This window comes from Dreissena polymorpha, chromosome 6, assembly GCF_020536995.1.
Source record: "Dreissena polymorpha isolate Duluth1 chromosome 6, UMN_Dpol_1.0, whole genome shotgun sequence".
NCBI classification, from domain to species: Eukaryota; Metazoa; Mollusca; class Bivalvia; order Myida; family Dreissenidae; genus Dreissena; species Dreissena polymorpha.
This window is the reverse complement of record NC_068360.1, coordinates 65,438,802-65,451,349: the sequence shown is the minus strand read 5'-3', so window position 1 is coordinate 65,451,349 and position 12,548 is coordinate 65,438,802. Positions and strand designations below refer to the sequence as shown.

General features: G+C 31.9%; 1 long non-coding RNA gene across 1 annotated transcript; it reads right to left on the bottom strand.

The window, feature by feature from the left end:
* Positions 1-8,213: 8,213 nt before the first annotated feature.
* Positions 8,214-10,264, bottom strand: LOC127835220 (uncharacterized). Its single transcript, XR_008028418.1, has 4 exons — positions 9,749-10,264; positions 9,259-9,345; positions 8,659-8,762; positions 8,214-8,284 (listed from the first exon to the last, which is right to left on the bottom strand). It is a non-coding gene; the product is annotated as an uncharacterized LOC127835220 (long non-coding RNA).
* Between the last annotated feature and the right edge of the window lie 2,284 nt (positions 10,265-12,548).

Sequence of the window (12,548 nt, the reverse complement as noted above, 5' to 3'; positions counted from 1 at the left end):
ATAACAACTAGGCTGTTTGTAAAACATGCATGCCCCCCATATGGGCTGTCAGTTGTAGTTGCAGCCATTGTGTGAATACGTTTTTTGTCACTGTGACCTTGACCTTTGACATAGTGACCTGAAAATTAATAGGGGTCATCTGTCAGTCATGATCAATGTAACCATTAAGTTTCATGATCCAAGGCCTAATTATTCTTGAGTTATCATCAGGAAACCATTTTACTATTTCGAGTCACTGTGAGCTTGACCTAGTGACCTGAAAATCAATAGGGGTCATCTGCCAGTCATTATCAATGTACCTATGAAGTTGCATGATCCTAGGCGTAAGCATTCTAGAGATATCATCCGGAAACCATTTTATTGTTTCGAGTCACTGTGACCTTGACCTAGTGACCTGAAAATCTACAGGGCTCGAATTTAATTTTTTTTTCTACTTGCAAAACATTGCGAGCAGCTTTAATACCGACTCGCAAAATCAAAAACATTCTCGCAAATTTTGCTGGACACATAATTTAATATCGTTTTTTTTATTCAACAGTTAACTTTGCTTTATCTATCGTATTGTTATTTCCATCTGTGGGCAAAAAGAAACTACATGTTATTTTTCGCTTCGACGCCATGTATGTTCAAGTTCAATGAACACGTGTGAATTAGTCGACTGTTTAACGTTCTTTGTACCAATACCATCCTCGTATCTGTACTATAAGTATACCAGTCTATATACAAGGTGCGCGTTTCCGCATACGGGTATTAGGACGTTCTATGACCTATGGTTTAGCGTTCAGGACGTCGAACGCATTTAGCAATAATACTGTTTTTTTTTTCACTATTTCTCTACTCGCAAAAAATTACTAGTGGCTGAAAACTTAACTCGCAATCGGTATTTTTCACTCGCATTTTGCGAGTGTGCGAGTGTTAATTTCGAGCCCTGAATCTAAAGAGGTCATCTGCCAGTTATGATCAGTTTACCTATGAAGTTTCAAGATCCTAGGCGTAAGCATTCTTTTTTTTTTTTTTTTTTTTTTTTTTTTTTCTGCAAAATTTTATTCACTCCGTAGAATATTACATACATTATGAATTTCATATAACAAAGTAGTTCATGTATAGCAATTTGGTAATTAAATTCAAACATACATTCATATACAATTATAATTGAGTTATAGTACAAGTATGTAACAACAACAACATACACTAGTTTGTTCAATACAAACTAAATTAGTGTTGAATATAAGTATGTACATATCATTTAACATAAAAAATTGCACATTAGAAAAAAAAAAAAAAAAAAAAAAAAAAATTAGTATGGGTGCTGAATTGCATTATATACGCAAGCTGATAATGCAGAGTTTACAAGAACAACAAAACAAATTCATATGTATTAGTTGAATTATGTGTTATGGTTAGTTATGTCGTTATATGTGATGTCAGTAAATATTTTCACAAGGGACCATATTTTTAATTCTTCATCTGATTTAATTGTGCTTTTGTAAATTTCAAAAGTTTGTTTCATTCTGTTTACAAGTCCGTACTTTGAGGGGATTCTGTTTTTTCTTTGACAATGAAAGATATACCGTTTAAGCTCTAGGCAAACTATATTTAAATCATTCATTTTTGGATTAATAATTCCAAGTACTAGATCCTGACATGTAATGGGAATATGTATGCTTGGTCTACTTCTACGAACAATATCAACAACAAATTTAATAATTTCTTGGGTATATGGACAGTTCCAGAACAAGTGAATTATATTTTCAACTTCCAAATTACAGAATGTACATAGATTATTTGTAACAATTTTCATTTTGAACATTAGGGATTTTGTTCCCAATATTCTGTGGACTATTCTGTACTGGAGCCATCTGATATATGTTTCCTTAGTTAGATTGAAAACAAGTCCATGCATTTTTTTCCAATCAATATTTAAAAATTCTGAGTTCCATTTAGTGTTACAAGCTGGAATGTCATTGTTTTGAATTAATGTTTTATAAATATGTTTCTCTTCTTTCGGACTGGTTAATATTTTTTTTATGTAAGTTGGTAATATGGGTCCTTTAGTGTTTTTGTCAAAATTTGGCAGGTCTTCAAAATTGTCAATGTATTTCTTTATTACGTTTATTAATCCTTGGTACAATAGGAAGTTTACATTTGTTCCAAGTTGTGTATCCAAAGATTCTTTGGAAATGAAGCAGTTTCTTTCTATCATTATGTCTCTCACAAACCGAATGCCTCTTTCATATAGACATCTAATATAGATAAAGCTATTGCTAATTTTAAAATTATGATTATAAAAAAGAGGCATATCTAAAATATCATCACAATTTAATATTGGCAGCTTTTCAATATACAATATATAGTTTTTCAAAACATCAAGCCAAAATTTATTTCTCAAGTGTAAACATATTTTTTCGGCATACATTTTACCAGTATTGAATAATATTTTAAAATCTATTAACGATTTAGCCAGTGCATAACAATTTCCTTCTCCTGACACTATTCTTTTAAGCCATGTTATTTTCATGTAATTTTCAAAAGAACATATATCTATCATATTTAATCCACCTTCATTATAATCTTTAACAATTACTGTTTTTTTAATTTTGCTCGGTCCTGCCCAAATGAAGTCATAAAAGTATTGATTTATTGTTTTCATAGTGTCTACGCTTGGAGTTGGTAGTGATACAAATAGATGAATAAGTAAAGGTAGAAATAATGATTTAACAATGGTTATCTTTCCTAGAGGAGTAATATTTCTGCGATTCCAATGACTTATTGATCTTTTAATACTTTCGATTTTGTTTTCAAAATTTGTCATTACCATTTTGTCTAAATTAATATCAAACATTATTCCAAGAACCTTAAAGGTAGTAGCTCCCCATGTCAGTTTGTATTTAGTTTTTATTGATCTAGTACTATATTTCATAGAGCCTATCCAAATTAAATTAGTTTTTTCATAGTTTATGTTAAGTCCAGAGTATAATGAAAATTCATGAAGCATATCTAATGTAGAATTAAGAGATGATTCTGATCCGTCCAGAAATAAAGATGTATCATCCGCAAATTGTGATATTTTATATTGTAGGTCATTTATAGTTATACCTTTAATTTCTTTGCTTTTCCTTATTTTAATAGCAAGAATTTCTGCACAAATAATAAAAATGTAAGCGCTGATTGGGTCTCCTTGACGACATCCCCTTTCTATACAAAAAGTATCTGACAAGAATCCATTTATTTGTATGGAGGCCATGGTATTATACAAGAACATAAATATCCATTTTTGAAACATTGGTCCGAAATTAAAAAATCTAATAGTTGTTTCTATAAACTGGAAGGACAAGGTATCGAACGCTTTTTCAAAGTCGATTGTCATAAGTAACCCAGGTAAATTATTATCTTCAGCATATTTCAATATATCGTAAAGTAATCTGGTGTTTTCACCAATAAATCGACCTTTAATGAAACCTGTCTGATCTTTGGAAATTAAAATATCAAGTACTGTCTTTAATCTATTTGAAATGGAACCCGATGCTAGTTTGTAAACTACATTTAATAATGTCAATGGTCGTAAGTTTTTCAGGTAACATCTCGGTTTGTTTTCTTTTGGAACACACGTAATAATTCCATGTTTTTGTGTTATGGACAAGGAATTTGTAATAAAAGCATAATTTAGACTTCTCACTATGAAGTGGCCTAACTTACTCCAAAAAACCTTAAAGAATTCCGCAGTGAATCCATCAGAACCTGGACTTTTATCATGTTTCATATTTTTAAGTGTTATTGATACTTCTTCAATATTCAGCAGTCCTTCTAATGAGTCAGATTGCACTTTATTTAATTTAGGTATATTAATATTACATAGATCAGCATTAATATCGTATTTTATTTCGTTGTCATTTTTATTGTATAATGTTTTATAAAATGAAACAGCTTCTTTTAAAATATCATTTTGCTCTGTTAACTTAGCCCCGTTTTCTAATTCAATAAAAGGTATAGACTTATTTGTATAATGATTAGATTCGAGCGAGCAAAAGTATTTTGTGGGTTTTTCTCCATCTTCCATCCATTTAGCTCTAGAACGAATAAGAGATCCTTTAAGTTTACTTTCCCTCACATTTTCTAATTCATTTTGTAGCTCACGGAGTTGGTCAGAATTAGTTTCAGTTAATGATTTTTGAAGTATATCAATTTTCTTAATTAAATTTGATTCATGGTTTTTGTTCTGTTTAGCTTTATATGATGAAAAAGAAATAGTTTTTCCTCTTATTTCCATAAGTAATGTTTCAAGAAATAATTGGTCATTGATGACAAACTGTATGGTGCTATTGTGAATATTTTCTATGTTTTCTATGTTGTAGATAGGTATACAGTACTGTAGTTTAATATTTTCTATCAAAATATTAACGCAGTTTAAATAGTCAATGTCCTTTAAGAGTGAATTGTTGAATTTCCATAGCCCTTTTCCATGTGCTACATCCTCAAAAATTATTTCTAGGTCAATGATGGAATGATCTGACTTATAACATGAATCAATAGTAGATTTTCTAATTTTGGATGACAGATTATTTGAAGTAAGGAAAAAATCAAGTCTAGCCTGTTGTAATGGTGTTAACCGTCTCCATGTATATTGTTGGATAGTGCCATTTAGATATCTGAAAGTATCAATTATATTGTTATCTCTTATAATAGATTGCAGTGTATTTCTTGCATTTTTATTATTGTTAATGGATGCATAATTTTGATAATCCAAGTTTACATCTAATACACAATTAAAGTCTCCACATATTATATATTTATCAGTATTAAAATCTGTTATTTTTTTAAAGAGGTCTGTAAAAAAAGTGGGCGTATCTTTATTGGGCCCGTATAATGTACATAAGGTAAAACTGTTTGTCATATATGTCAAATCTAAAAGTAAGTAGTTTCCAAGAGAGTCATTTTCAATTTTATTCACTGTGATTGGTAAGTTTTTTTTAAACAAAACGCAAATTCCTCTTGAATTTGATTGCCCAAAACTAAAAAAACAGTCTCCATCCCATTCTGAATATATTCTATTTTTCATATCAGGAGTAAAATGACAGTCTTGGAGACAATAAATGTGTGCTTGTTTTGTTTTTAAAAAATCAAAGACATCTCTACGTTTTTTAGTGTTATTTAGGCCCCTACAGTTGTATGAGATTAATTTTAGATTATCCATGGTTATACCAATGACAAAAGTGCTTTAACATATGAATCATAAAACAGGTATCTTTGCATAATGTATAAAATACAATAATCATAACTTTTAAATTCTGCATTTTAGAACACAAACAATTCAGCAAATTCAACACAAACATATAATATATGAACAAAAGAACAAAATGTACAAAAGGAGGCTTAATGTATAATGAATGATTGTGGTTACAATCAAACATATGGACTTATTTACATCAAAAATACATAATTTTACAACATATGTAGATTTGTTTACATGATATTATTTTGGTGGTGTATCCCTTATGGTGAACATTAAAAGGGAAGAGTGACAAAAAAAATCTTCATGATTCACACAAACAAACCTGAATGCAATAGATTTTGATGGTCATTTAATTCTGCATGCTTTTCAGAATTTTTTTATTTTAATATTTAAAACATTATGCAATAAAATAAAAATAAGAGCTAAGTTTATCTAGACATATTTTTTTTATATAAAATCTACATCTACACATGCTTACTACAACAAAAAACATATGTGTTTATAGGCGTAAGCATTCTTGAGTTATCATCCGGAAACCGTTTTACTGTTTCTAGTCACTGATCATTGACCTAGTGACCTGAAAATCAATAGGGGTCATTTGCCTGTCATGATCACCAGTCATGATCAATGTATCTATGAAGTTTCATGATCCTAGGCCTTAACGTTCCTAAGTTATCATCTGGAAACCATCTGGTGGACGGACCGACGTGCAAAACAATAAACCCCCTCTTCTTTGAAGGGGGGCATAAATATGCAAAATTGTTAGAACACTGGGCCTTCACCTGGTATGAAGCCTGTATACTGGCCTGAAAGACTAAGAAACTTCTCCCTTATTAATTTAACACAACATGCTGGGACAGTTCTTCTGTCTCTAGCAGTCAGTTTCCCATGCATTAAGATGGTAAATTGTCTGTATGCAGCATGTCTGAACAATTTATTGACATCTTCTAGTGTCTCTGCATAAAAGGAAAACACATCTTGTCGATATTGCTGCTGACTGTAGAGGGTCATCCTATCCAGCACCGATAGAGTCAGCTCCTACAAAGAAATTATTGCAGATTTTACTATAAATTTCTTGCAAATGTAACTCCAATCAGCAGTCAGTGAGACAGCACACTAGACTATATGAGCCTTGTTCTGAGAAAACTGGACATAATGCATGTGCGTAGTGTCATCCCAGAGTAGCCTGTGCAGTCGACACAGGCTCATCAGGGGCAACACCTTCCGCTTTTATGACATTTTTCATTAAAATGTCTCTTCTTAGCAAAAAACCAATTTAGGCGGAAAGTGTCGTCCCTGCTTAGCCTGTACAGATTGCACAGGCTTAGCTGGGACGACACTTTACGCACATGCATTATGCCCAGTTTTCTCAGAACGCGACTCATATAAAGGGGTGGAAAGGTGTTGATGGTATCAATGCAATGGATCAATGGAGTACAAAAATTGAAATGGTATGCAAACTTAACAATTTTTAAGCAAAAAAAAGAATTCCTTTATTTACTCATGTAAAAACATAAATTGTATTGAATAAAATAGCAAGATGAGAAACAACAACACAATGTCTTAGAACTTAGCATCTTTGTTGGCATTAGCTGAAATTCATTTTAATAAGCCAATAATGATTCAGTAAATGATTTTCCCACATGACAAAATAGCCTTTATAGCAGGATTTATTTTTAAGATGGGATATTTAATAGGTTTGCATGGTGGAACATTATTGACCCATTACTTAGTCCTTGTTATAAACCAATATGACGCTGCAAAACTTCAGATATTCAGTTACAGAAACTCATAGGTAATCAATTAACCCTAAACATAAACTGATCTTGAGAGATTGGATATTAATAACTAGTGCATTACTGTCACTGAAATTCAATTATAAAATCCTCAGGGTAAAAATATGACCACATGAAATAAACTTATGATTATTTCAACATTTACCCTCAATTAAGTATTGACTTGATATCAAAATTTAAAAAACAGCACTAAATGATATTAAAGCAAATTCTAGTGAGTCTGTGCAAAAAAGCTTTATTTTTGACAATGTTTAAATAAAAATCTACATTGCCACAGAAAATTTTAGGGAAGTGAACACAACAATAACTTGCAGTTTTTTTTGTTGAAAAAATAAGTCTCCCTCACAAAGTTCTTCATGAGCAAAATGGCCAGTTTTCTATTAGAGTCTCAAACAAACTAGGTGTAAGGAGCAGAATTTATGGTGAACAAATAACTAGGTATTTGGCATAGAACATTATTGGAAATGACTTCAGTGATACTGAAATTATACTTAATACAGTGCTACCTTTCCAAAGTAGCCCTTACTTGAGGGCAAGAATGGGGGAGACATAATGATCAAATGATTGTTTAATTATGTATTGTTATTATTCCCATCTACATGCATGCTTATTAATCTGTTATGAGCTTTAAACTAGAATTCTTCTGTCTATATTTTCAACAAACACGAAAAACAAACCTTAGATTTTTGTTCTTGTTCTTCATGGACATAACAGCGCCCTTTCACTTTCTTACTTCCTCTTTTCCTTCCCTTTCATTTGGTTCTTAAATCATCCTAAAAATGATTTAACATGACATGTTTGAAAAAAATACATGATTAAATTTCAATTAGCATGTCCAAACATATACAAAGTTGTAAGGTATGCATTTCAGGTATGTTGTTGTTTCAAGTTTATCTTACGAGTAACTTCATATCATATGGACTGCATAGAATGTGTTTCCATATAATACTGTAAATGAATAAACGGACAAACGAAGGAGCGAAAAAAATGAAAGATGCATTTTAAACAGCACTGACACTTATGATTATGCATGAACTGACTTTTTAGGATTTAAAACAGCCATACCACTCTATTGATTATTCGACAAGAAACATTTTCAGTACTATGTATATATGTTTCTCTAAAACACAGAGAGGAAACAGTAAAATTATGATTTTATAAATAATTGTAATTCAAATTATTTAAGTTCCTCTCTCTCACTGAGTGGTTCTCCTTCAGACTCATCAGAACTTGAAGGAACAAAAGCCAGAACAGGTTCCTAAATATAAATAAACATCCAGGAGTTACATATTGCAATGCAACAAATATAAATAGCCAAGTAATAAGATATAAATAAAAAACACCTCATCAGAAAAAGATGTAGAAGTTTGGACTTCCAACTTTATCAGGTAGTGAAAGTTTGTTACAAGTTTGTATTTCCAAGAAAACCTTATAAAGATATGAAGTATAATTAGTGCAAATATTCTGCTGTGATCATTTATAAAAGTGTTATGTTGAAATAAACAAAAATTTAATCTAAGCACCCACTTAGTTCCAGGTGAATCACTTAAAAGATGAGGTTAAATGTTAGAATGAGAAGTATAAAATATAACTCACTAACTGCACTTAATCATCAAATAAAAGCAATCTTACATTGTCAGACGTGCTATGGTGTTCCAGTGTCCCCTTAGTTGTTGTTGCTAATGTATCAACTTTCTGGCAGGACGTTTTCCTTTACCCTTCTGTAGACTTGAATCCTGAGTGTAACAAATAAAACATCATGCATTTGATAAAAACCAAGTAATGCAGAAAATCTAATAAATAAGAGCAAAAAGAGTAACCCTAAAATGACAAAAACATGATGTCAATGTCATGACCTAATCACATGAGTTGTAGTGCATTTCTTGATTTACTACATGTTATTTGCAACCACAGCCTACATCCACAGATTTCAGACCTAAATATTGTGAAGAAAAGCAATAAGTCCTACAATACTAAGCCAAGGTTGCTGTTCAACTCTCAGGCCTTTACAATAATAGTTCTAACTTGTAAATCATAATGAGTTATAGTCAAACCTGCATTTATCAACACAGAGCGGACAAGGGTGATATTATTTTTTCTTCTTAGTTCGGCTTGTCACAAATAGATATACATAATTCACTATACCCCTCCGGTTGACCAGGTGGGAGAATTTATCAAATAACTGGCATATAATTAAAATGTGTACACACAACAGCATTAAAATTAACTTACTGAATCTGTGTCCTGAAAATACAACAACATTCTCTTAGATGGCTGTCTCACACGTTTACTTCTTCTCATCTCTCCCTCTGTGTTGGCCTAAATAAAAAAACATAAACACAAATACACTGACTTATTTGTGCTTTAGGATCTGGGTACAAATTTACTGTGGAAGAATCCACTGGCTTCTATTAGCAAAATTCAAAAGTTAATGAAAAACGTACATTGCAAAATAAACTACACACAATTCAAAAGTCAAAACGAGAAAATCATAAAATCAAAATACGTTAAATTGATTCTCATGTTCATGCATTCCAGTCGTTTACAAAGTACTATCGTCTAATTTGTAAACCAGCGACATTTAGCATCGAATTGCAAGGTAAAGACCAACAATTCGCTACCATTCAACGGCAGATAAACTCATCTTGTTGAATTAAATAAAATCAGATCGGAATCTTAATAAATTATATTTTATTAAATCAATAAAACCATATTTTCTTACTGGTTCGCTCATTGTAGATTTCGAAGCCTCCGCCATTTTGTTTGTTTGTGTCTGAATCACGTGACACGAAGCGCGAAATACAAATAGAAAGGGATTTCCTAAGGTAGACGCAAACGTCGTAAAACAATTTGGCTGTTGCTCTTTAGTTTTGTAGTTTTTAGCAAAAGGTTGAGTTGGATATGGTTCAAATTAACGAATGTTATTAATTAATCTCAAAATAATAGCCTTCTAAATTCAGTAAACTAATCCATTGGACAGTCCCTTTAAAGTGCTTTGCTAGTGTCAATTACTTGCATTATTGTAATTGTGTGTATTCAAGAAATTACCTGTTCAAATATACATCCCTAATTAATAATAAAAATCATTATGATATGCTAAATCAAGAATGGCTTCTTTTAAATGGATAGTTAAAGATACATTAAACTTTAGTACTAATTTAAGTAGTCATGTGTAAATATATTGAGACGCGTTGCTTTTTTGACACAGTGATAATTCACTTGCTGAAGACGTTGAAAAAAAGTGAATCAGATATCAAAGGCATAGAAGATAAAAAGATCAAATATCATATTATGTTAGCAAACGCAAAATAACAGAGGTATTCATAATCTTAAAATTCAAACATTTGTGCATGTAACTTAAAATAGAAATAAACTGGTAAAACCCAGGAGTTCACAAAAATATAACAATACAGGAACCCAAATAAGAATTGAACGCAGATCTTCCTGATAAAGTCAATACTTTATATTATCAAACAAGCTCCTGCAAAAATTTAATTCGTGCACTTGAGATATATTCGTAAATATAGTGTGCGTGTAAAAACCAGAGAGCTGCTAAAAATGTAACTTATGAGGATCCCAGAGGAATAATTGAACAGTGACGTGTTTATACGAGAATTACTGACATGCATATCGGCAATCACGAGATGAGTGAACATTTGTATCGTAATATAAGATTGTAAAAACCAGCTTGCTTCTGAAAATAGAATTCTAAGGATCCTGTGATTATAGGCTTACGTGTTTTAGAATTTCAAACTTGCAGAGGTGTGTCATTAGCGTTAGTTGCAATTTACATGCTTTACACACAGAAGAGGATTCCATAATATCACGCTATCACTATCACGCTATGTAACGTGTCTGCTCTGGAATTGTAAATACTTTCTCTGAAATAATGTCACCTTAACATTCCCTGTTGTAAAAACCAGAATTGTACCAAATATAGAATTTAAAGGATCCCGTATACACAATGCTTACGTGTCTGCTTTAGAATCGCATACTATCTAATAATTTTGGCATGTCAGCATTCATTTGTTATACCATGTTGTTACTAGACATGTTGGTTGAGTACGCTTTCCTGTTAAAAATGATTGTTTATCATAAAAAACTGACGGAACCTCCATGATTATGGGCTTTGTCAATAGATGGATTGATTGTAAAAATGAGTGATGAAAATAATATCAATAATGATCTAACTCACTAAAAGAATCACCTGACGATATGTCCATTTGCAAACTACTGCAGTTTAAGGATGTTGCGCAAAAGTTTCCAAAAACATGTATAATTCATTCCTGAGATCTCCCATGGAAACAAATATTTGGGCTTTATTTTATCAAAAGTCTTAGGCTCATTGAGACAGTCTTGAGACTTTTCTTGAAGGAAAGAAACACATCTTGGTGTCAATAGATCAAATTAATTAGAGAAATTTGTTTCACAAACCTTACAATTGAATTATAAATCAGACATATTGTAAAAAGGGATAACTACTTGATTCCTACAATTCATGCTTTGTCTCTGAAAGAGTAATTGAACGTATATTGAGGCACATGCTGTACACATGAGCCATGTTATAGGAAAATAGATCTTATGCCATATGCTGCAAGCATAGCTTCAGACAGCCTGGGCAATTACGCAGTTTTGTCAGGAGCTACATAGTCCCCTATTGAGGCCACAGTACCTTGTGTGACTTTTAACAGGATAACCTATCTCCTGGCCAGACTACACAATTGCGCAGACTGATCTGGAGCTATGCTTTCAACGGATGCCATAAGACAAAAATGTGCATGACATAGTGGTAATATCGTACAAGCTACAATACCTTCCCCATCTGCAAAAACAAGTTGAATAGTAAATAAACAGAGAAAAGTACAAATCAGTATTGTTGAATATATTAACTATTCACCAAGAACCTGTAAGATACATCTTAAAGTATAGAAAGAACAAACATAAGCAACTGATTCCTCATGTGGTGTGTTATTTTGAAAGTAAAACATAAACACGTTTTGAAAGAAGCACCACAAACATAATTTATAAGGTTAGATTAAGTACAAACAACTACACAAAACAACAACAGTAACTTTACATTGACATAAAGTAAACAAGCAAATTCGTAGAATTGATTTCCCCCGCAACATATGCTTTGTTTGAGGATGGGTGCAAATCGGACAGAGGAACATACTAACAGATGGGCGGACGGAGGACAATAACTCAAAACTAAGACAGAGGAAGGTTCTTGAGCCTTCAAAATTTATTTAGGTGAATTAATAAGTCGTGCGTTTTCCACAAAAAACATTTGTCGTATATTTACGACGCTAGGAATGAACACTGTAGATTATTGGACGCATTTATATAAGACTCTAGGAACTCCACTGTAGATAAATTGGACGCATTTATACGACGCTAGGGCTGAATGGGTTAATGGAGATGCTATTACCTTATAGTAAAAAGCATTTTTTAAGATACCAAGGGTCATAACTCCATTATTTACAGATGGTGTTCAATGCCATTTGGCGTGCATCATCCTCTTA